Genomic DNA, 22957 nt, shown 5'->3' on the forward strand with positions numbered 1-22957 from the left:
AGTAAAATGTTTCGAAAACAGATATATTTGCTTTATAACAAAAATATAACTTATTTTTATTCACACGTTAATTAGAAAATCGCAGTACAAGCGACAGAGAATTCAGCGTCATATGAACGTAGTATTTTACACATCGTTTCACAGTTGACGGAACGGAACAAGGCGAAACTTCAAAACTAATGCATTTCAAGTAGCGGCATTCAAACAGTCCGTTAACAGAACGATAGTGTACGAGGAGAGGTGGGGGCAGGGGACGTCAAAGTTGCTCGGCAAGTTGTTTGTAGGGCCATTGTCGTCGGCTGCAAACATCGGAAGTTAACTAATTTCGCTACACACCCTCGTACTACTAGTAGCTTACTTTGCGCATTTGCGATTTCTTCGATTATATTTTATTATTTTGATTTGTTTTAGTGACAATAAAGTTGTTCCATGACGACTTAGATATTTTTCCATTGAATACCCTTCCGCAAAACAGGCTACATATCTGAAAGTAAAAAAAAGATGTAAGTTTTAGAATATCTGGGTATAGAAATAACCTACATGTTTGTATATAAGAATATAAACTTAGGAAGTAATTTTCTTTCAGTAACCTATTTTAACTCTAAACTACATGTAGGCGTGCATCAGATGTGGATGAAATTCAGAGAAATACTATTGATGACAATGGAGAGTTTCAGACCAAGTAAATTATTAAGAGACACCATAGATCCACCATGGTGCACAAAGCAAGTTAGGATGGTGTGACAGAAACAACAAAGAAGCATGCCAGATTGGACAGAATGAAAAATCCGCAAAACTGGCGATGTTTCACAAAGGCGCGAATTTTAGCACGAACTTCAGTCCGAGATAGAAAATCCGTCTCGAAATCTGTAGAAAAGCCAAAGAGATCCCGTATATAAGTAAAGTGTACAGGTCACACACCACAATCAACAGATTTACTGCGTGATAGCAATGTTAATGTTTGCGACGATAGTGCCACAAAAGTGGAGTTACTAAATACTGTTTTCCGAAATTCCTCCACTAAAGGAGGTGCAGTAAATATTCCGGGATTCGAAACAATTTGAGTAATTTAGAAGTAGATACCCTCAGTTTAGCGAAGGAACTTATGTCATTCAGAAAAGGCAAGTCTTCTAAACCAATTAGTTTTTTTTTAAGAGTCTGTTGATGAAATAATTCCATTTTAGCGATCATATACAATTGCTCACTCGACCAAAGACCCATGCCTAAACACTAGAAAGGTGTACACGTCACACAAATACACAAGAAAGGAAACAGATGTACTTGCTGAGTTATAGATCCATATCACTGACATCAATTTGCAGTGTGGTTTTGGAACAAGCAGGTTGTCCAAAAAAAAGATTATATCCTTTCCAAAAGGTATTTTTGGGACCCCTGATGTGCAGTCTGACTATGTTAGAATCCTTTAGATACCAAAGTAAAGTCATTTATCAAAGCTTTTTACTTAGTTTACAAATATTCAATATATGCACTCTTCCTGACATGGCAGACGTCTGTTCAATAGTCAATTTCCTCTTATAGTTGAATCAACATGACTCCTGTAACAGCAGCAAAGGCTTCTGTGATACACTCTAGCAGCTATGTCAGATCTCAAGGCAAAGATGGAAAATAGATACGGTCTTTGACAAAAACCTAAAAAGAAGTCACAGGGTATCATGTCTGGTGATTTTGGGGGTCATCTCAAGAATATTTCAACATCAGGACCATTGTGAGCTATACAACACTGTGCAAGATATTCATTTAGGTACCCCCTACTTCATCATGGAAGTGGGCTGAAGTTCCATCGTGTTGGAAAACGAAATTCTGGGAATCCTCTTTATGTTATAGTATAAATCACACCTGAATTATGGCAAGATAAGAGTGTCCTGTTACAGTGTACCAATATGTTAAACATACAGAATGTATGTTGTGGTATACTCTGTTTGCCCAACTTAGATTAAAGTAACAAAATCCTAGTGAATCTGATTTTTAACGCAAATTAACTTATTCTCTGAAAAGGATATGTATCAGAAGTGTAGGTTCTAATGCAGCTAAATGAAGGATTTATTAAGGGCTGTGCAAGCCAGCTAACATAAGATTGGATACTAATGCATGACACACTATAAAAGTGTTCCTTCAAAGAAAATGGTAGGCTTTAATTCTCTCCACAAAACTTCTTGAATATTTAGTAGATCAGGACTAAGAAACTAGATAGTAGAACACCATGAATACTCATTACGAAGTTTTAATAACAAAATAGAGCTACACAAGTGTACCTTCTCCCTTAACCAGTTCAACATACATCAAAGGCAAATGAAAGAAATGTGCTTAATTATCCCAAGATAACCAGCGAGCGGAATTGATAGTAACAAGAAGCCCTAAAACATAATTGAAATATAGCTGCTCTGTTTTCATGTGGTCCAATAAGAGAATGTGATACTTCACTGTCACTGTTATTTCTTTGAACAAAAATGGTCCACAAAGTGTCATTCTGCATATGACAGTGAAGAAGTATAACTCCGTAGAATCTCTGATGTTCTTAATGATTCACAGAGGGTGTTGTGAACCTGAGATTCAAGAATTATTCCTCTTAACTTTGTCACTGATATGGGAGGTTTTCTCATCACTGCAGACTACCCTGAGTCTACAATCATAATTTTCCAGAAATCCCAATATGTCTATGCTGAGGACAGTGCAAAGATTTTTGTAATCTCCAGTTGGCGCCTGCATAAGTTGCAACTTGTAAGCTTTGAAAGTCAAATGCTTAGAAGGGTGTCCCATACTACTGATCAATGAAATGCTAAATCAAAGCTTGCTTTTCGAACTGACTTCATGGGGCCTCATTAGAATGATTGCTGAACTGCAGATACCTGCAGTCTCCTCTGAATGTGAATGGACATGTATATATTCTGTATATCAGCTCCAAGGAACAGATGACATATCTTCACTAAAGGAATTATAGGTGTGCAGTTCAGTTGGCCATGAGTCAAGATGGGGATAATGAAGTTAGGAGGTAAATGAGGCTTTAATACTTGTGCTCATAATCAAGTGCTAAAAACGTGTCTTTTTTACATGTTTGAGAGGAGTTATTAAACTGAGGGGGAGGGCTGAAGTATGAAATACTGAATTATTATGTAATGACTAATTTTCACTTTGCTTTGATACAAGTGTTTTTCCTCTGCCTTTGGTTGTTGTTGTGTATCTTGTCCGCTATGGTGGTTGTGTTGTAACAATAATTCCAAATAAATTGTTATTACTTGTCTAACTGTGCCTTTTTCGGTCCTTAACTAGGATATATTCACAGAAATTTGTATTTAAAACAACAAATAGAAATCATATCAAGTCAAATCAAACTGTTAATCAATGTGCCACATGTTGCAAGTAAATTTTCCAGCTCTTTTACGTATTTTGATTCTGATAAGGATTCAGTGTTAAGTCTACAGGCTATTTACTTTCATTGTTTCTGAAAATGACCAACAATTGATGGAAATGGATAGAAAGCTGTGAAAATTTGACGTAATTATTTCAGCCACACTAATACTACAAAAATAGGCACTGTACAACAGTCTCTACGTATTTCACTGGATCATTCTGTGAAGTTCAGTACTCCACACATCTTGTGGTGGAGAAGACTATGATGAATAAGTGGTGAAAGATATGTTGATGGAAGTGCATCTGGGCCAAACAATGTTATAACCAGATTGAAAATGAAAAAACTGTTATGTACTGCCAAAAATTTTTAAATGGTTTGAATTGTGGTGCTGAATGATACATGTGTTGATACACGTAGTAAAAATCGTATATTTGATTAAATGAATAGGTGATGGTTTCTGAAAGAGAAGAGCTTAATGTGATTTTTATGTCAATTAATGATTGTGATGAAATTGGAACGAGTACAGGAAGAACAAAACAATACTGTGAAAGAAAAATTCCTGATCGTTTATTTAAGAAAAGGTCTTGGACAGATTTCTTTCAGTAAGTAGCAAAGTATGATGTATGTCCGTTAATGTGTGGAATGTGAATGTCTCTGTGCTCATGAGTAAGTCATGTTATACACTGACATGTTGAGTATATCACAAACTTTGTTCGACATGCCATGTCAATTTATCTTACTTCTTTTTATAACGACAGAATGGAAAACTAACGCAATCAGAAAATTTTGCGAAATGTGATGATTTCTGCAGTGTCGTGGAATGAAAGAGATTTTCTGACTCCTATTATGTCACAAAACTTCCTTTTGTGTTCTACTTTCTTGTTAAATTTTGTGTGCTTGCTCAGAGAAAGGCCAGTTCACACTAGCTATCAATGGAATTTTTCATTGCAGAGACATCTTTTCAGGAAATTTCAATCACCTATTTTCTTCTCCAACTACCAAAATATTTTATTGGCTCCCAACTAAATAAGGAGAATGGTCCATCGTTATAAAATAAGAAGTCACATGGAAAGATTTAGGTTATTATTTTTCTCAAGTGCTATTTATGAGTGAAACCATCAAGAAGTGGTCTGAACCCTTTTCGAAGCACTTAAGTGTAAACTGTAGATAAGTCATGTTTATGAAGACCGGAAAAAGTCAGCTCTATTGAAGGAGAAAGGTAAAGTAGTTTCGATGGTATTTGGTACTCAGAAAAAATTCAGTGAATAACATAAACAGGCCGTAACTACTGGTATTACCTTATACATATTATTTTATGTATTTGTGCGTATGTATTTTCGTTAGAAAATAAAAGTCGAAGTTTTGAAATGTTTGTAAGACATTTTTCCTGGTGTTTCACTTTCAAGCAGTTTATCATACTAACATTATCAGTAACACCTGTTATGAAGTTTGCTTGCATTATAAGCTTTAACGTCCTTAGTTCCTTAATTTTGCTACCATATTCCAATTTTTTATATCTCACATTGCGTCTCATAATATCCCTGTCAGTGTTCGGTAGAAGGCTAAGATGTGTGACATTGAGATGACTTTCTGTCTAGTGTGAACACCCCATGATTTGATTACTCACCTGAGATTCCATCAACAGCTAGAGTGAATTGGCCTTTCTTTGACCAAGCACATAAATAACAAGAAAGTAATGTACAACAGGAAGTTATGTGACATAATAGGAGTCAGAAAATCTCTTTCATTCCATGAAACTCCAGAAATCATCACATTTAGCAAAATTTTCTGCCAGCACCAGGTTTTCGTTCTGTCATAATAAAAAGCAGTAAGATAAACTGACATGGCATGTCGAACAAAGTTTGTGATCTACTCCAACATGTCAGTGTATGACATGACTTACTCATGAACACAGAGACTTTGACGTTCCATAGATTAATAAGACGGTTAGAGTCGACACATTGAATAAGTAATAGTGAGCAAAAGACATTTAGTGCAAGTAACTATATTTGCACTTCCAGGTTAAATACATTGAACGCAACAACCAAGGAACATCATGTTATGCACGCAGTACACTAGCACTAGATAGATCTATTATATTTCACGTGATGCACTTTGGTCCCGTCTCACACGAAATATATTGTTCACAGAATTCCAGCATCTCCCTTCGAATATATATTTTGTGGTTTACCTTCGCAAGATAAACCAAATAGCCCCACAATATTTTCAAACTTCTCTTTGTCCAAGGGTTTTGGCGTTATTCTGCTCTCTATGTGGTCCCGAATAAAATGGTGCCTTATATCAATATGTTTTGTCCTAGCACTAGTGACATCATTTTAGCTAGGCTAATGGCTTCACGTATTAATGTTCTTAACGACAACGCTTCCTGTGTGGTTTAAGATAGTGCCATATACTCGGTCTCTACAGTTCTCATTGGAACAGTTTTTTGCTTTTGACAAGACTGTGAAATGAGGCCCCCCACTAATTTAAAGCAGCAGCCGGTAGTGGATAGTGGAGTGCTGATCTCCCAATTCACTCCCCCAGTCCGCATCGTTGCAGCCTTCTAGTTTTGCATTACCATCCCTATGGTATCTTAATTCGTGGTTTGAAGTTCCTCTTAGAAACCGGAATATCCTTTTCGCAGCTTTCCAGTGCTTTTCCTTTGGGTCTCTGCAATATCTGCTCACTATGTTGGTGGCAAAAGCAATGTAGTGAGCAGAATGTCAGGTCGTGATGTCTGAGACAAATATAACAGACTCACTACTGCTTATAAATATGAAACATTCTTATCACATTACACATCTGTCTCATTTATATTTAACTTCACTCCTACTTCCATTGGAGTTGTTATGGGTTTACAGTAACTGATGCCAAATTTATTTAAGATTTTTTCATTTTATGATGACTGATTTATGCTCAATTCTTGTCTCTCTTTATCCTTAGTGATCTGCATACGTAAATAACATTTAACTTCTCCCAAGTCATGCACCTTAAACTTGGTTTGCGGCTGTTTCTTAAAAATTCTCATTTGGGTTTCGTTTTCCATCAGGATAAAGAAGTCGCCCACCTATATTGCCATTATCATTATCCCTTCGCTTCCCCATTTATAGTATATACTGGGATCTGCCTTAGATTGCTTCATACTCATACTTATTAGAGTTTTATGTAGACATCGATTCCGGTAATGTCCACTCTAAGTCCATAAATACTTCTTCACAAACGCCAAATCTTTTCCCTTTCCGATCAAGTTTTCATGACTTCTCTTGGTGGAATGACATATATCTCCTCCTCCAATTTCCCATTTAAATATGCTGTTTTTACATCCATATGATAAACTGTTAAATTTCGTTTTGCTGCTAACGCTAAAAGAGATCTCAGTGAGGCATACCTGTCTACAGGTGAAAGAGTTTCTTTGTAATCTGCGATTTGTTTTTGAGAATATCCTTTTATTACACATCGTGCCTTAGACCTTGGTGACGAATTTTTTGGGTCTTCAGAGTAAATACCCATCTTGCTGTAATGGTTTCTTATCTGCTGGCGTATTTACCCATTCAACGGTTTCGTTCTGAGACAAAGATTCCAATTCCCTCTCCATCGCTTCTTTCCATACGGGCTGATCATTGCTTCTTCTGCTGTTGCTGCCTCATCATTAAAGCCTGTGCTGCATACATCTCAAAATCTAGATATTCTTTCGGTTTTGGTACGTGAGAAAAATGCCTTACATTGTTCTCTTCATTTTGTCCATCCTCAAACTCATTGTCGTCCTAAATAGTTTGCATTTGCCTTTGACTGTCCTTTTCCTGTTCTTCACTTTCTTTCTTCACATAAGGTTTCACTCACAGAACTAGGTGCAGTTAACTTAGTAGTCTTGGCCTCTTGAGAATCCTTTCTGTTTTCAAAGAGTACTACATCTCTGTTTGTAATTATGCTTTTATTCAATGGGTCCAATAGCCCTTTGAATTCTCACAATAGCCTACAAAAATATCCTTTTTAGCTTTTGGATCTCATTTTCCTCTCAGCCATTTTGGAGCGTGCACCATTACATCACACCCAAACCCTGATATTGTTAGGTCAGGTGTCCTTCCTGCCCATTACGCACAGGAGGTTCTATTCCTTAATGCTTTTGTAGGTGATCTATTGTTCAAATATAAGGCTGTTGATACCGCCTCTGCCCAAAAATCTTTTGATAATCCGACATCAGTTATCATGCTCCTTGCCTTTTCGACAATGGCTCTATTAGCCCTTTCAGCAACCCCTTTGAGATGGGCTGTATGTTATTGTGGTTTGATGCTTGATTCCCAATTTTGCCAGAAGTGTCTTCAATTTCTGCTTAATATATTCTCTCCTGTTATCAGACCTGATGATCCTGATGTTCTTTCCTGGTCGCCTTTCGACCATATTACGATATCCCTCAAAAGTGTCACTCTCTTGGTATTTGGAACTAAGAAAATAAACATGAGTATATTGTGTATAATCATCAATAAAAGTAAGAAAATAACAACTCATGGATTCGCACTCCATTGGGCCACATATATCTGTATGGATTAACTGTAAGACCTCTGCATATTTACTTTTACTAGTCTTGAAAGGTAGCTTCGATTGTTTTAATTTTATGCATACTCACAAAGGTTCTTGGGTACACTATAATGCTGTATTCCCTTTACCATATCTCTTATTAGGCATACTCTTTCTATTTAGGTGTCCAAGTCTGCAGTGCCATAAAAAACCTTCCTCTGAGTATATTGAATGACTAACATTTCTATGTCTATTGTCAATGGTATCCAACTTAAAAATACCCCATTCATTACTTTCTGTAGTTATAACTTCACCATTTTCGTTGATTACTCTTGCACCATGCATGTCAAAAGTGACTATATTTCCCTTTTTGACAATTTCCCCTACAGACAGTAGGTTAGTCACAACATCTTTTACATAATGAACATCATATACTGTAACCATATTGAGTTCGCCATTTACACTTGCATGTAGGTCTAGTTTCCCAGCCAAATGACATTGGAGGTTGCTACCATCAGCAGTACATATTCCCATATGAGTATTATCTTTAACATCATAAAGAATAGATTTGTTTTTAACAATGTGCAAAGATACATCTGCGTCTGAAATCCATTCCAGTTGACAATTACCCACACCTCCAAAAGAATAAAAATATGAGAGTGCCTTACCTTTGCTATTGGTCCCTCTCTCTGGGCTATTAGCAACATACCTCTTTTGCTGCATGTCTGACCTTGGGTTTATTTTTTCTCTGCACTGAGATGCAATATGCCCCTTCTTCTGACATCTACATCGCCTAACTGATTTCTTCCTTTTGGTTTTTTTAATAAAGAGCACATGCAGTTCCTTTCTCCAATACATGACAGCTTGAAGTACTCTTTACATCCTGTAGGATTTTCATTTTACACTGTCACCCATGTCAGTGTACCTGAGCCTTCCAGCCCCATAATCATATGTGCATACCTTTTGGGCAGTCCTGCCAACTGTAGTGTCCCTATCCATTTGCCAGCGATTTCAAACCCATTGTTTGTCAGTCAGTTCAATGTGGCTATTGTTTTGGTGACATATTGTCTACATTCTTGCATTTGTCCAGCTGAGTGGTGATTAACTGACGTAATAATCCTACTTTTCTTATAAGACCTCCATCCTCAAATGCACTTCGTAATTCGTCCCAGACTTCTTTCGCTGTTGCAGCTTTTTCAGTGTGAACATAATTCACTAAGTCAACCAGTAATATCAACTTTGATTTTACTTCCCTAGCTTTACTTGAATAATTCTGATCAGTGGATTTCATTGTCCCATAAAACACATCCCATTGGTCGTCCAAACATAAATACACTTCTATTTCAAATTTACACATTGCATGGTTTTCGCGAACCATAAGTCTTTCAATCTGCAGAATTTGTGCCACACTCATTTTAATGGTAGCTTTGATCCTTCTTAAAGTAAGGAATAATACCAAAGAATAATACAAAAGAGATGCGTTCGGCTTGTAAGGATAACTCGTATGCAAGTGCAATACTTGGAAGTTTTTCAACATTTTCTCACTACTATATTATGGATATACTTATTCCAAATGCATCGCTGGGCCCACAACCTATTAGAGTCGACACAGTCGAATAAGTGATAGTGAGTAAAAGACGTTTAGTGCCAGTAACTATTTTAGCACTTCCAGGTAAAATACGTCGATCACAACAATCAAGGAACATTACATTAGACACATAAAACTCTGAGCATACAACAGCACCAGAGAGGTCTATTATATTTCACCTGATGCATTGTGCCGCCGTCTCTCACTAAATACATTGTTCACACAATTCCAACAAAGACATACATCAGACTTTGCTATTTACTGAAATATATTCGTCCAAGACCTTTTTCCAAATAAACAATTAGGTATTTTTCTTTCATAGTATTGTTTTGCCCTTCCTATACTCTTTCCAATTTCATCACAATTATTAATTTACATTAAAATCACATTAAGCTCTTCTGTTTCAGAAACCATCACCTATTCATTTAATCAAATGATAAACTATTATTACATGTATGAACACATGAATCATTTGACTCCTCAACTCAAATTAATTAGAGTTTTTTTGGCAGTATAAAATAGTTTTTTATTATCAATCTGTTTATAACATTGTTTGGCCCAGTTTCACTTCCATCAACATATCTTTCGCCAGAAGAGTACCGGAACATTAAATAATTTAACTTTTGGGAAAGAAACGTTAAAGTTAAAACTTTCTTTTTCTATTACACTTGCATGGCACCTTTGCACTCCAGATCCATATTTATGTTGTTTCCTTTGTTGTTCTTCCTGCACTGCACCATCATTGAAACATAGGACAGCATCTAGCACACCTATTTTCAAAATATTTAGTCCAACTAGAAAAGTTTTTGGTATGTGTTCCCATACACAATTGCTGAAACTTTCATTTGGATTTTGAGTCCTAACATGTAAACTTTTCTCTGATAATCTTGTGTCTCTAAGATCCCCATATATAGGCTTTATAGCTCAATTACAGCAAATGGCAAAGGATGTTTGTGTTTCTAGGTCCCACCTTGAGTACCAGTCCTCTGGTGGCCACACCATGAATCACCACCAGGTGGGCAGAGTGCATGACATGGGTTGTGGAGAATTTATTAAATAATGTAGCCCACGCTGTCTTTTTCATTCTCTCAACGTCGTTTTTATTTTGTCTAATGGCTTGTCCATAATAATACTGCAACCTCTCTATTTCTTCACCTGTAAGCCGATGATGATCTCTAATGCACTTTGAAAGACTTCCTTCTCCATCCTTTTCTGATCCGATAAGACCGATGACCTCGCTGTCTGGTCTCTAACCCCAAGCAACCCAACAAAATCTAATGCACTTACCATCAGCTAATTTCTTTCCTTTCAAATTCCTCTTCAAGTTCTTAGAGAGGACAGATATAGCTGAAAAATCTAAGTTCACTGCCCACTTCACTGAATTCAGAAACAGAGTTCCACATTTAACCTTCTTGAGGTTTCTATATGGAGGTGAGATGGACAGATTTATGGGCCTTCTGAAGGAAATCGAATTTTTTTGTCATTTGGTGTCTTAGCAAGCAGCAGTAAGAAGCATCCTTTCTGGGAACTTTTTAAAAGGGATGTATTTTGCCTTCATGTTTCCTCCATTTGGTAATGCTTTGTAATTTATCAAATGGGTAGAAAATTTGTGGTTACAGAATTGTGTTGTTTTCCTGTAAATTTGCATTATTTTCAAAAATAATATCATTAATGTCAATTCAGATCATTGTACATTTAACTGAATTATCAATAAACATTTTTAGGGAACATGAGAATGCAATCCATACAAATTTTACATCTAGGTTATTAGCATGTAGTCCATAGTGTTGATACAAGACATTGAAGGACAAATAAAAAATAAAAAATAATAATTTAATATGCCTACACTAAGCGTTTAATCATGGTCATGAAAAATAGTTTTAACATTATTTTGAAGCTATATGCTTTATAGCAGGATTAGTGGTGAATGCACTGAGTCATTATATCAGTAGAACGTCATCTTGTCATCTGTTTAATGGAAAATTGTTATTTTACTGTAAATCCTGTTTGTCTACTTCTATTTTAATTTTTGTTCCTGACTGCTATGTTGTTGCTAGTCTAATGTATAGAAAACAGGAGAAAATGGTAGTGTTGTAATTTTTGTTGAAGGTGGTCTGAAATTCACAAAAGTTGATATAAGCTGATTTTGTTCCCAATTACATCGCGTTCAGCTCCATAAAAGTGAGAGGCCAGGAAATGACAGTTTTATATCTTTATAAGTCACCAAATTGAGCTGTATAAATATTCTTCAAAACTTTGAACTTATAGTGAAAAAAGTATTAAAGGAAATAGGAAATACCAATATCTGTCATGACTTAGGTATATAAATGGCAAATACTGATAATCGAGTTTCAAGTTTTTTTAATACTCTAAGGCCACTATATGTATTCTGTATGAACAAAAGTGCTATTCAGGAGAAATTTTATTTTTAACTAGTTTAGTGACATTTTTAATGTTAGTCTTGTAGATTGATGTTTTTCTAACAACAAATTGTTTCACATTACACTCTGCAGCAGTTAAGTCACACCAATAATTCTCCCTATGAAGAAGATATAATGACTTGAGTGAGAGGCCAGAGTGATGGGTTTGTAAATTTGTTTGCTGCTAGACTACTCTGCTACCACATATAAGAAGCGGCACTGAACCTGACCAATTGAAAGATTTCAAAATGTCTCCAAAAAAAAAAAAAAATTGGAAACAGATATGACTTGGCTGGCAGTTTTCCCAGTGAACTACTTGGTAAGTAGCTGTTAGTGAAATAGTCTTTTAAGTGGAAATTATCAAATCCATTTGTCATAAAAGAGGTAAAAAATTCTCCAACTCTTATACTATATGTAGTCACTGGCTATATAACTACATTATCAAAAAATTATTCATCTGATCTGTCAAACTTAAGCACTCGTTTTTAACGAATTTACACAGTTTTTAATTTCTCAAAATCACTAAAAACTTCTAAGTTGTACCAATTTTAAAAAATCTCCCCAACACTATCAACCAGTCTCAATAGGTCCAACAGTTTCCAAAACATTTGAAATTCTTTTACACAATCTACTAGTTGATTAAACTGAATAAAATTGCCTCCTTTCAAAGAATAAGTATGGGAACAGATGGGGGAAAGTACCACTTCAACTGTTATTGACTTTGCAAGGCAAATAATCACAGCTTTAGAATGAGATCTCATACATCTTGTGTGACCAAAACAAATCTTTTGATAGTATTCCTTATGAAATATTGAGTGAGAAGCTTGAATTTGATAGAGTACATCATACATCAATAAAAGTAATTGATTCATACTTAACTAATAGAAAACGATATGTCTCTGTGAAAAAAAGACTTTCTCAACTGAAAATAATTGATGCAAGGTTACCACAGGGATTAGTCATTGGGCCATTTTTTTCATAACTGCAACCAACGATTTGCCACATCTTTTCATCACTCTGTGATTTGTTGTGCAGATAATACAACAATAATTATCACCCTGCAAGGCATGTTGCAAGGCTACAAAAATGTTAATTTTTAATATAATTAAAACTGGAGTGTCAACAGATATAACCTGAACAACGAACCCAAATGGCGTTGCTTGCATGTTGTTTCTATGACGTCACTTCGTCTACAATATATTATTTAATTTCAATCCCTGTAATGTCACGTACAACTGGCTCTCTTTACTCCTAACTCCGTCAACGAGTTTCGTTTACAACTAGCACCAAGAAAATGTAATGAATAATTGAAATTTTAATGTAATAACATTTTTGGAATCGGCAGCTAAAGACTACCTTTACACCAGTGCTTTCCTCGATTTTTTCCTGACGTGGTCGGTCACACAGCAGTTGTTCACAAAACCGCAGGTCGTCAGCACTGTTCTGTACACCCTACAATGTACTTCTCTGTCACTTCATTCAGCTGAGCATTAGCGAAATACTACATACAATATTCACACTTTATCTTACACAGTTACTGAATAATAAATAGAGCACTTTTTGAAGTGTTCCTAGAGAAAACATTTTATTTGGATAATGCAGAAAATAGATGGCTAATCTAACTCTGTTATCGAAACGCAGCGTTGATTGGGGGATTAATGCTAGGTAGAACAGTGCTGTACTTTCTGTACACAGTCGCACTTCCTACCTTACACACTTTGTTGTGCATTAATGGACTCCAGTCAGTTGTCTTAATGGCAGACAACCTCAGTAATATCCAATGAGAGCATGGATCGCTTAGCATGAGGTACCCTACATGAATGACTAATTCTATAAAGATCAGTCATCAATACTGAAGGAACATATTTTGTTCCACATTTCTGAAAGAAATGTGAACGCATTGACATTTGAAACTTTAATTCCTTTTAGCAAGCTTTAGATGACTTTACTGACTTGTAGTTTGACTGACAAGTTACATGCATGAATGAAGTTTTATTTCTCTGTGAACTGAGATACAACATGGAAACGTGAACTGAAATTTTAATACTCTTAGTACACTTGCTGCTAAAGGATACTTTTTTGACCAAAAATGCACTGAATTGATTTTAAATATAATTTATTCTTTGCAATAACTTTACCATATTTTGCAACTCAACAAAAGATAAGTTTAAACAATTGACCTATAAAAGGGTGACCATACTATTTTTCCACTAATAGTGCTGCCCTGAAATCGCGTATAACATTGTAATGTAACAAAGTATAAGACAACATGTTTTTGTCTTTATACGGTGCTAGAAATACACTTGAATAGTAGTATTGATATTTAAACTGAATCTACTTTAGGAAAGAGGAATTATTTTTGATGCAAAACAACTTTACAAGAAATCCAATAATTTGTTCTACGTTACTACTAAATTGATCAGAAATTGCAATTACTGGCAAGAGTTTTTCTGAAAAAATCTGAAAGTTGTTTAACAAATGTTTTCTGCCTTGCCTTTTGTCATCACAAGTCGAGACACTGTTGCTGAGGTGGAATGGCGACTGGATGATGTCGTCATGTATCCAAACTGGTAGTAGTTACATGTATGCTTTTGTGCATTTTGACGTCATCATACCCTGCTTAGCATATGCCATGTTGCCATCAATTCGGTCGGAAATTCTTGCACTCCAAAAGTTTGTGTTCCAGATACGACATATCCTATCATCTAAAACTACACACATCAAAAAAAAGTTTTGCATCACCCTGATTGCCAGAAATCCTGAAGATAGACGTTGACTGTGGATACTGTAGAACAGACACAGCCCCTTTGACTGTTCAGAGATGTCACTAAACCCAGCCAAAGATGTAAACAACCATGCATTAGCAGAGCCTATTAGATGGAAGGGGTCCGACAGCCGATCAGTTCCAGTTATTCCACCAGGAACAAGGTACACGACTCATGTTTTCTGTAGTTCAACCATGCCTAGACTGTCGATACCGCGGTTCGATCGCATCTGCATTGTTACTTTGTGGCAGGAAGCGCTCTCAACAAGGGAAGTATCCAGGCATCTCAGAGTGAACCAAAGTGATGTTGTTTGGACATGATGAGACACAGAGGCACAGGAACTGTCGATGACATGCGTCGCTCAGGCCGCCCAAGGTCTACTACTGCAGTGGTGCTGAGAATAATAAGGGCCTAAAGCATATGACTGTAGATTGTGAGATCTCTATCTGCAAATCTGCTGATCTTACAGTGAGGCAGGTTTATTTGTGTTGTAGGCCCACATTGTGTATATGAAAATACGAAAAGCTGTATTACTTGTTTCTCAGATATTCACTTAAATGTGCGATCGATGGCGGTGTGATTTAGGCCCTTATGGATCTCAGCGCCCCATTTGTATTCTAGTCAAGTGACCATGTTAGCAGACATTACTACTTGAGTTTAGTCAAACGTGAGCTATGTTGGGCCTATTTTAAATACTAACAGAAAAGTAAAACTGTGAGGACCAGTCGTGAGTCGTGCTTGGGTAGCTCAGTCAGTAGAGCACTTGCCCGTGAAAGGCACAGGTCCCTAGTTCGAGTCTCGGTCCAGCACACAGCTTTAATCTGCCAGGAAGTTTCTTATCAGCGCACATTCTGTTGGAGAGTGAAAAATCTCATTCTGGGAACAGAAAAGCAAATTACCAGGAAAACTTAGCCACAAAGAAACTAGGGCCTCCGAGAACAAATCCTTTGATTAAGAAATGGAAAAGCACGAAAACTCTCACTTTGCCAAACGGCATGTTGTGAAAGCTTACACATTATTTCGTTATTGTCCTAAACTGTGCTTAATTAAATACAAAACAACAAAATTCCACAAAAGCGGATCTTTCTTTTGTCAGCTAATTTATGCATCTTATTATTATGAGTGTTGTTATTATAATTGGCAGTGACTGCAGTGGTATAAACTTGCTGATAAGCATAACTGTTACACAACAGATGCTATTAATGTCACACTCTCCAATTTATCTGTATCTAAAAATTTGTGAACACCCAAAATGTTGTAACGTCCCCTTAGAACAATTTATACAAGACTGTGCTTAAACTGACACACAATATTTTTAGCGCAACGCAATCTGACTTTCAATGATCCCTACAAAATAATGGCCCTGACTAACTTTAACCTATACCTTTCACAAATCACTTACCTCACAAAAATCTTCGTTACTCGAACTACAGCAATACAACGAGCGCCACTACTGCCAGCTAAATAAAAGATTCAAACTACAGAAGGCACTAACTACTGATAGGGATAGTTAGCAAATGAAAGATATTAATAGAGAACAAACAATGTATTTACCTTAATATCATCAAAAGTCATAATATATGTAATTTCAAAACTCCGCCATTTCCTTCAAGACATCCACCACTGCTGGCGGCTCACCTCTAACTGAGCAACGCTACGCGCTGTTCACATCCAGCTGCCCAACACTACAATGGCAGACAACAATGCAAACTAGCCACAGACTGCACACAGCACAGCCAGTGATTTTCATACAGAGCGCTACGTAGCGTTGCCAATAAGAAAGCATAAACAGCCTACTTACAATGTGTACTCACGAGCAGCCACTATTAATTACATCCTATATTTGAGTGTCATGGCTTCCACTGGTGGAAACATACGGACAGTATGAAAAATTTCTTGCACCCCATCACACATTATGAAAAATTTAGCCAGTATTAGTACTATATACATTAGTATTAAAACAGATGTAGCTGGTATCATTAGATGCTGCAGTGAAATAGTTCTTCACCAGCGAACTTGTGAGTAAAGATAAGATCCATTGTCTTATATTAGGACTATCTAATAATACAGAGAAAAGCCAGTTTAACTTTTACCATTTCACACTGATACCAAGTTGAACTAGGGAGAACGCGTCAGTCACGCTTGCTTCATATTTCCAAAATAATGACAGGAACAACACACCTATTGTGAAAAGTGAGAGGAGTAATTATTTGTGAATGTCTAAGACCGACATAGTTTGGACTGTTTGTTTCACATTTCTTAAGAGCAGCTGGTGTGGGGAGCTCTCCTCGCTATATTACAGAACGATTGAAAATACAGAAAGTAATACGTGAAATATGTAGAGCAGACTAAACAAATCACTGTTAAAACATATGACGCGATCGAAAACACTCACATATGCATGTCACACCATTAGATATTAACCTGAAAGAATTTAACGTAAGAGGATTGGGGGGTTGATTTGAGGTAAGAGACCAAACAGCATGGTCATCGGTCTCATCGGATTAGGGAAGGATGGTGTATGAAGTCGGCCGTGCACTGTAAAAGGAACCATCCCGGCATTTGTCTGAAGCGATTTAGGGAAATCACAGAAAACCTAAATCTGGATAGCCGGAAGCGGGATTGAACCGTCGTCCTCCCGAATGCGAGTCCAGTGTGCTAAACCACTGCACCACCTCGCTCGGTGTAAGAGGATATATTCACCAGCTCAAAACCAGAGTCAAAATAAAAATACAAAAACTGGTAAAAGCAACCCACTCACCCAGAGTAATCTACATCTACAGCTACATCACACTCCGGAAGCCACCTAATGGTACTTTTTGTACCACTGAGCCCACCAGCCCGTTCCACTCGCGAATAACGTGTGGGAAGAATGCTTGTCGGTAAGTTCCTGAATTTCAATCAAGAACAACTGCCAAGATGAGAAACATAGAAGTAGATATCCTCGGTGTAACAAAGCAGCTTAAATCACTTAATAAAGGCAAGGCCTCTGGTCCAGACTGTATACCAGTCGTGTTCCTCTCAGAGTATGCTGTTAAAATAGCTCCATATTTAACAATTATATACGACCACTCGCTCACAGAAAGATACGTACCTAAAGACTGGAAAATTGCTCGGGTCACACCAATACCCAAAAAGGGAAGTAGGAGAAATCCGCTGAACTACAGACCTATATCACTAACTTCGATTTGCAGTAGGGTTTTAGAACACATACTGTATTCGAACATTATGAAGTACCTCGAAGAAAACGACTTATTGACATATAGTTAGCACTGATTCAGAAAATAACGTTCTTGTGAATTACACCTAGCTCTTTATACTTATGAAGTAACAAGTGCTATCGATAGGGGATGTCAAATTGATTCCATATTTTTAGATTTCCAGAAGGCTTTCGACACTGCTCCTCACAAGCGTCTTCTAATCAAACTGCGTGCCTACGCAGTATCGTCTTAGTTGTGCGACCGGATTCGTGATTACCTGTCAGAAAGGTCACATTTTGTAGTAATAGACGGAAAGTCATCGACTAAAACAGAAGTAATATCCGGCATTCCCCAAGAAAGTGTTATAGGCCCTCTATTGTTCCTGATCTATATTAACGACATAGGAGACAATCTGAGTAGCCATCTTAGATTGTTTGCAGATGTTGCTGTCATTTACCGTCTTGTAAAGTCAGCAGATAATCAGAACGACTTACGACTTACAAAATGATTTAGATAACTTATCTGTATGGTGCGAAAAGTGGCAATTGACCCTGAATAAAGAAAAGTGCGAAGTTATTCAAATGAGTACCAAAAGAAATCAGCTAAATTTCGATTACGCGATAAGCCACACAAATCTGAGGGCTGTAATTTCAACTAAATACTTAGGGATTACAATTACAAATAACCTAAATTGGAACGATCACACAGATAATATTGTGGGTAGAACAAACCAAAGACTGCGATTCATTGGCAGAACACTTACAAGGGAACCTCCCCATCGCACACCCCTCAGATTTGGTTATAAGTTGGCACTGTGGATAGGCCTTCAAAAACTGAACACAGATCAATCGAGAAAACAGGAAGAAGTTGTGTGGAACTATGAAAAAATAAGCAAAATATACAAACTGAGTAGTCCATGTGCAACATATGGAACATCAAGGAAAGTGTGTGTTCAGGAAAGCCGCGGTCCCGTGGTTAGCGTGAGCGGCTGCGGAACGAGAGGTCCTTGGTTCAAGTCTTCCCTCGAGTGAAAAGTTTACGTTCTTTATTTTCGCAAAGTTATGATCTGTCCGTTCGTTCATTGACGTCTCTGTTCACTATAATAAGTTTAGAGTCTGTGTTTTGGGACCGCACCGCAAAACCGTTCGATTAAAGTGCGCGTCATTTATGTTGGCGGCCGAGTTTAGGTTCGTTCTGCGCATCTGACGTCACAAAACACAGTCAGCCAATGAACAGAGAACGACGTTGCCAGATCTCGACTGCAGTGCATAGCGTGGACGAGTGTCTTCAGTTTTAGAAACGTTCAGTCATAAATAAAGTAATAGAACAAAAGCAATGTCTTGATAGCAGACTTTCTTTTATAGAAAGTTTGGAAAAAGCATTCTTTATATCTATTGCTTCATATTCTATTAATTAATTAAACCAAATAAGCAATAAGACTCCTAATTCAGTCGATAGCAAGGAAAGGTGCTTGTATCAATTTCACGAACCGCTTTTTCGCAATAAAGAACAGCGGTAATTGTTTATTTCCTATTGTACTTCGCCGAAGTGTGAGTAATTTTTAGTCATACCAACAGTGTTTATCAGTATTTTGCGTGACGTTTTATAGTCCTCATGGCATTCGTTCGTCAGACTAGCTGCGTTAGCGTAGCAGTCTGGCTTTAGCTGCCGCAGCGGTCGCGCGCTCCTCAAGTTTGCTCCGTGAACGTTCAGTGTTTACGCCAGTGTTTTCGTGTTTTGTGCTCGTTTATTGACGTTTTGCACGTGAATTAAGCGTTATCAATTGAGCATTTGGTCTTCTTTCGTGTCATCTTTCTACGAAGTGCCGTTGGGATTTCGGCGTTGTCCGAGATTTCTTCGCTGCAGAACACCATGGCAAACTCCGTGAGAAAAAACTCTGTGATTTTCACCTTCGACAAGTACACCCGTCGAGTACAGCCCTCTGCACTTGAAATACACGACTGGATTACCGAGGTAATTGGCCTTCATTCTGAATCTGTTCATACCATGCAGCTGGACTCTGATGAATACTGCATTTTTGTAAAGTTTAACGATTCCGCGAGTGTAGACCGCTTTCTGGCAAAATTTGGTTATGAAACGGAATTTATACTCCGTGATGGTACTAAAAGTACTGTAAAACTCCGGAATTCCGAGTCTGTAATTAGGAATGTTAGGGTTTTGAATCTTCCCATAGAAGTAGACAATTCGAAAATTAAAGATCTCCTTTCAAAGTATGGGGTTGTCGGACAAATAGTCAACGATAGGTGGGCTTCGCATTTCAAGCTGCAGTGCTTTAACGGCATTCGCTCCGTGGAGATGGAAGTGAAAGCAAACATTCCCTCCCACATCTTTGTTGACGGGCACAAGGCGCATGTTATGTACTCAGGGCAAACCCCTACATGTCATGTATGTAACGAGTCTGGTCACCTCCGTCAGGACTGCCCTCGCCATGTATTTGTGCTAACAAATAACCTTACGCAACGACGGAAATTAACACTCAACGATTTGTTGCCAGCCAGTAATACAACAGAGCCGGCGGCGGTCGTGGATCCTGTTACTACCTCTGAAAATGTTGCACTTAATGTTAATGATTTTCCGTCTTTAAAACCTGCATTAACTGCTGAAATTCCGTCCCGTGACAGCGAGATTCCCACAAAAAAGCGTCCTCTAGAGGACACTGAAAGAAATGTTGATGAGGACTCTTCCTGTGAAACACCCGTTGCCAGGAGGCCGAAGCCCAGTCCTGAAGATCTGTTGGAAGTGGAAAAAGGAGATGGAATGAAGGTCGATGTGGCTCCCACTTCAGCACAAGGACTTACACCGCCACGAACAGATAGTGACGCAGCGGGTAGTGACTTTTCACGGCAATGTGACCCTGAGCCTGAGGTCACGGCTGAAATAACCGCATCAAGTGCACAACCCATACAGTGCGAAACGTACGAGGAAGTACCAAGTAAACAACCTGCTGACTCCGAAGCGTAACGCCGCGCCGAAGGAGGAAATAAACAAGCATCACCGCCTCGCCAGCAAAACAACACAACAGACACCACGCAGGAACCAAACATTGACGACTCGCAAGCCACGGCCGTTGCCCCATTCAGCCACCGCCGGCGGCTGCGACCGACACCTGGTCTTGCTGTCACGCGTCATCAAGCGAAAGCCACACCAGAGAAGAAAGACGTCAAGAAAAAGAATATTAAATATGAAGTCATCAGGGCCAACACTGACGAGGAGAAAGAAAATGGCCACAGTGACTTATAGCAATGCATTGTCAGGATTTCAGGATACTTTTCTTCTCAAGCTCTTTGTTTAAAAGCCGTGCAAATTTTTCTAGGAAGTTAGTACATGTAATGGGCACACAGCTTGTAAAGATGGTGCCTTGTAGGGAAGCACGTTTGCTGCTATAATCATACCGAACCTCATCCCAAATAGCTTCTTCCGGTATGTCTGTGCTGCAAGCTTATAGCATTACTACTATTAACATTAATAAAATACAGTCACCCTTGAAATTGGCAGCACTAAAAGAATTCTTGTACCAGTCCGGAACAGATATCGCGTTGCTACAAGAAGTTGCGATAACGGAATTTCGGATCCCAGGCTTTTTTGAAATTGTTAATGTTTCTACGGAAGCCAATATCGGTACAGCCATTCTTAGAAGGGAAGGCATTCCGGTGGCTGAAATCGAACGACTAGAATCAGGAAGAGCCATAGGCATAAAAATTTTCGATGTGACAGTGATTAACCTTTACGCCCCATCAGGAACTTCCCACAAATTGGATCGTGCGAAGTTTTTTCAAGATGAACTGATTTATTTATTGAGGAAAAATCCGTGTTCTCTTATACTAGGTGGAGATTTTAACTGTGTTTTAAACCAGAAAGATCAACAACCCAACTTCAACTACTTGCCACAGTTAAAAAAGTTAGCAAGTGATCTACACCTTAAGGATGTGTGGGAACTTCAGCACCCGACGTCAGTCGGGTTCACGTATATAAACAGCCACTCCCGCAGCAGACTAGATAGAATTTACGTGTCACCAAATTTGCAAAATTATTTATTAAACGTTGAGACTATTTCCGTGTATTTTAGCGATCACAGTACACTTTTAACTTGCTTTAATCTAAGTGTACAGCCAACCCGTTGATTCAGAGGCCAATGGAACTTAAATATCTCTGTTTTAACAGACGAAGAACTGGAACAGGAAGTAAGGTTTGCGTGGACTATGTGCCTCCGCACAGTAGACAAGCACCTAACAGTCATTGACTGGTGGACAAGGAGGGCTAAACCAAGGCTGCGGAAAGTTGTCATGCAGTATAGTGCAGCGAGGCACAGGGAATTGAGGAATACAATGGAGTTTTATTATAAAGTTTTAAGAGACTTATATCAACAGGCCCATGATGACGTAATTCGTCTGAATGATATAAAAAAAATAAAAGCCAAGTTATTAAGCATTAAACGGCAACAGATGGAGGGACTCAAAATTAAATCGAAAGCCACATCAGTCGTAGCAGACGAAACAGCTTCTCTGTATCACTTGGTGCGGCATGCTAAAAACAGACGTCTAACTTTAATTGATGAAGTCCAGACGCATACTGGTACGAGGCTCACATGCCAGAAACAAATACTGGACGAAGTCCACAGGTACTATGAAACCTTATATGCCCCTACCACAGTGGAAGATGCAGCTCTCGAGGACTTTCTCACTATTTTAGGTCCACAATTGTCGGGAACAGACAACGCTGACATCCTGTCACCTATTACTAAAAGATGAAGTGCATGAGGCAGTGCGTAACTCACCGCTCAACAAATCTCCGGGACTTGATGGCCTCCCTGTGGAGTTTTATGCCCGCTACTGGTCTATAATTGGGGACAAGATCACTTCCATGGCAAATGAGGTCCTGAACGGAAAACCGGTCTGCAGAGTTTAAGGAAAGTAAAATAGTACTGATTCCTAAGAGTAAAGGCAAAACCAACTTAAACAATTTTCGGCCTCTTTCGCTACTAAATTCTGATTACAAAATAATTTCGCGTATTATCAACAAAAGACTCTCTGCCTTTTCCAACAAAATATTGAGTCATCACCAATCTTGTTCTCCGACCA

Source organism: Schistocerca cancellata, chromosome 1 (genome assembly GCF_023864275.1).
Source record: "Schistocerca cancellata isolate TAMUIC-IGC-003103 chromosome 1, iqSchCanc2.1, whole genome shotgun sequence".
Taxonomy (NCBI): domain Eukaryota; kingdom Metazoa; phylum Arthropoda; class Insecta; order Orthoptera; family Acrididae; genus Schistocerca; species Schistocerca cancellata.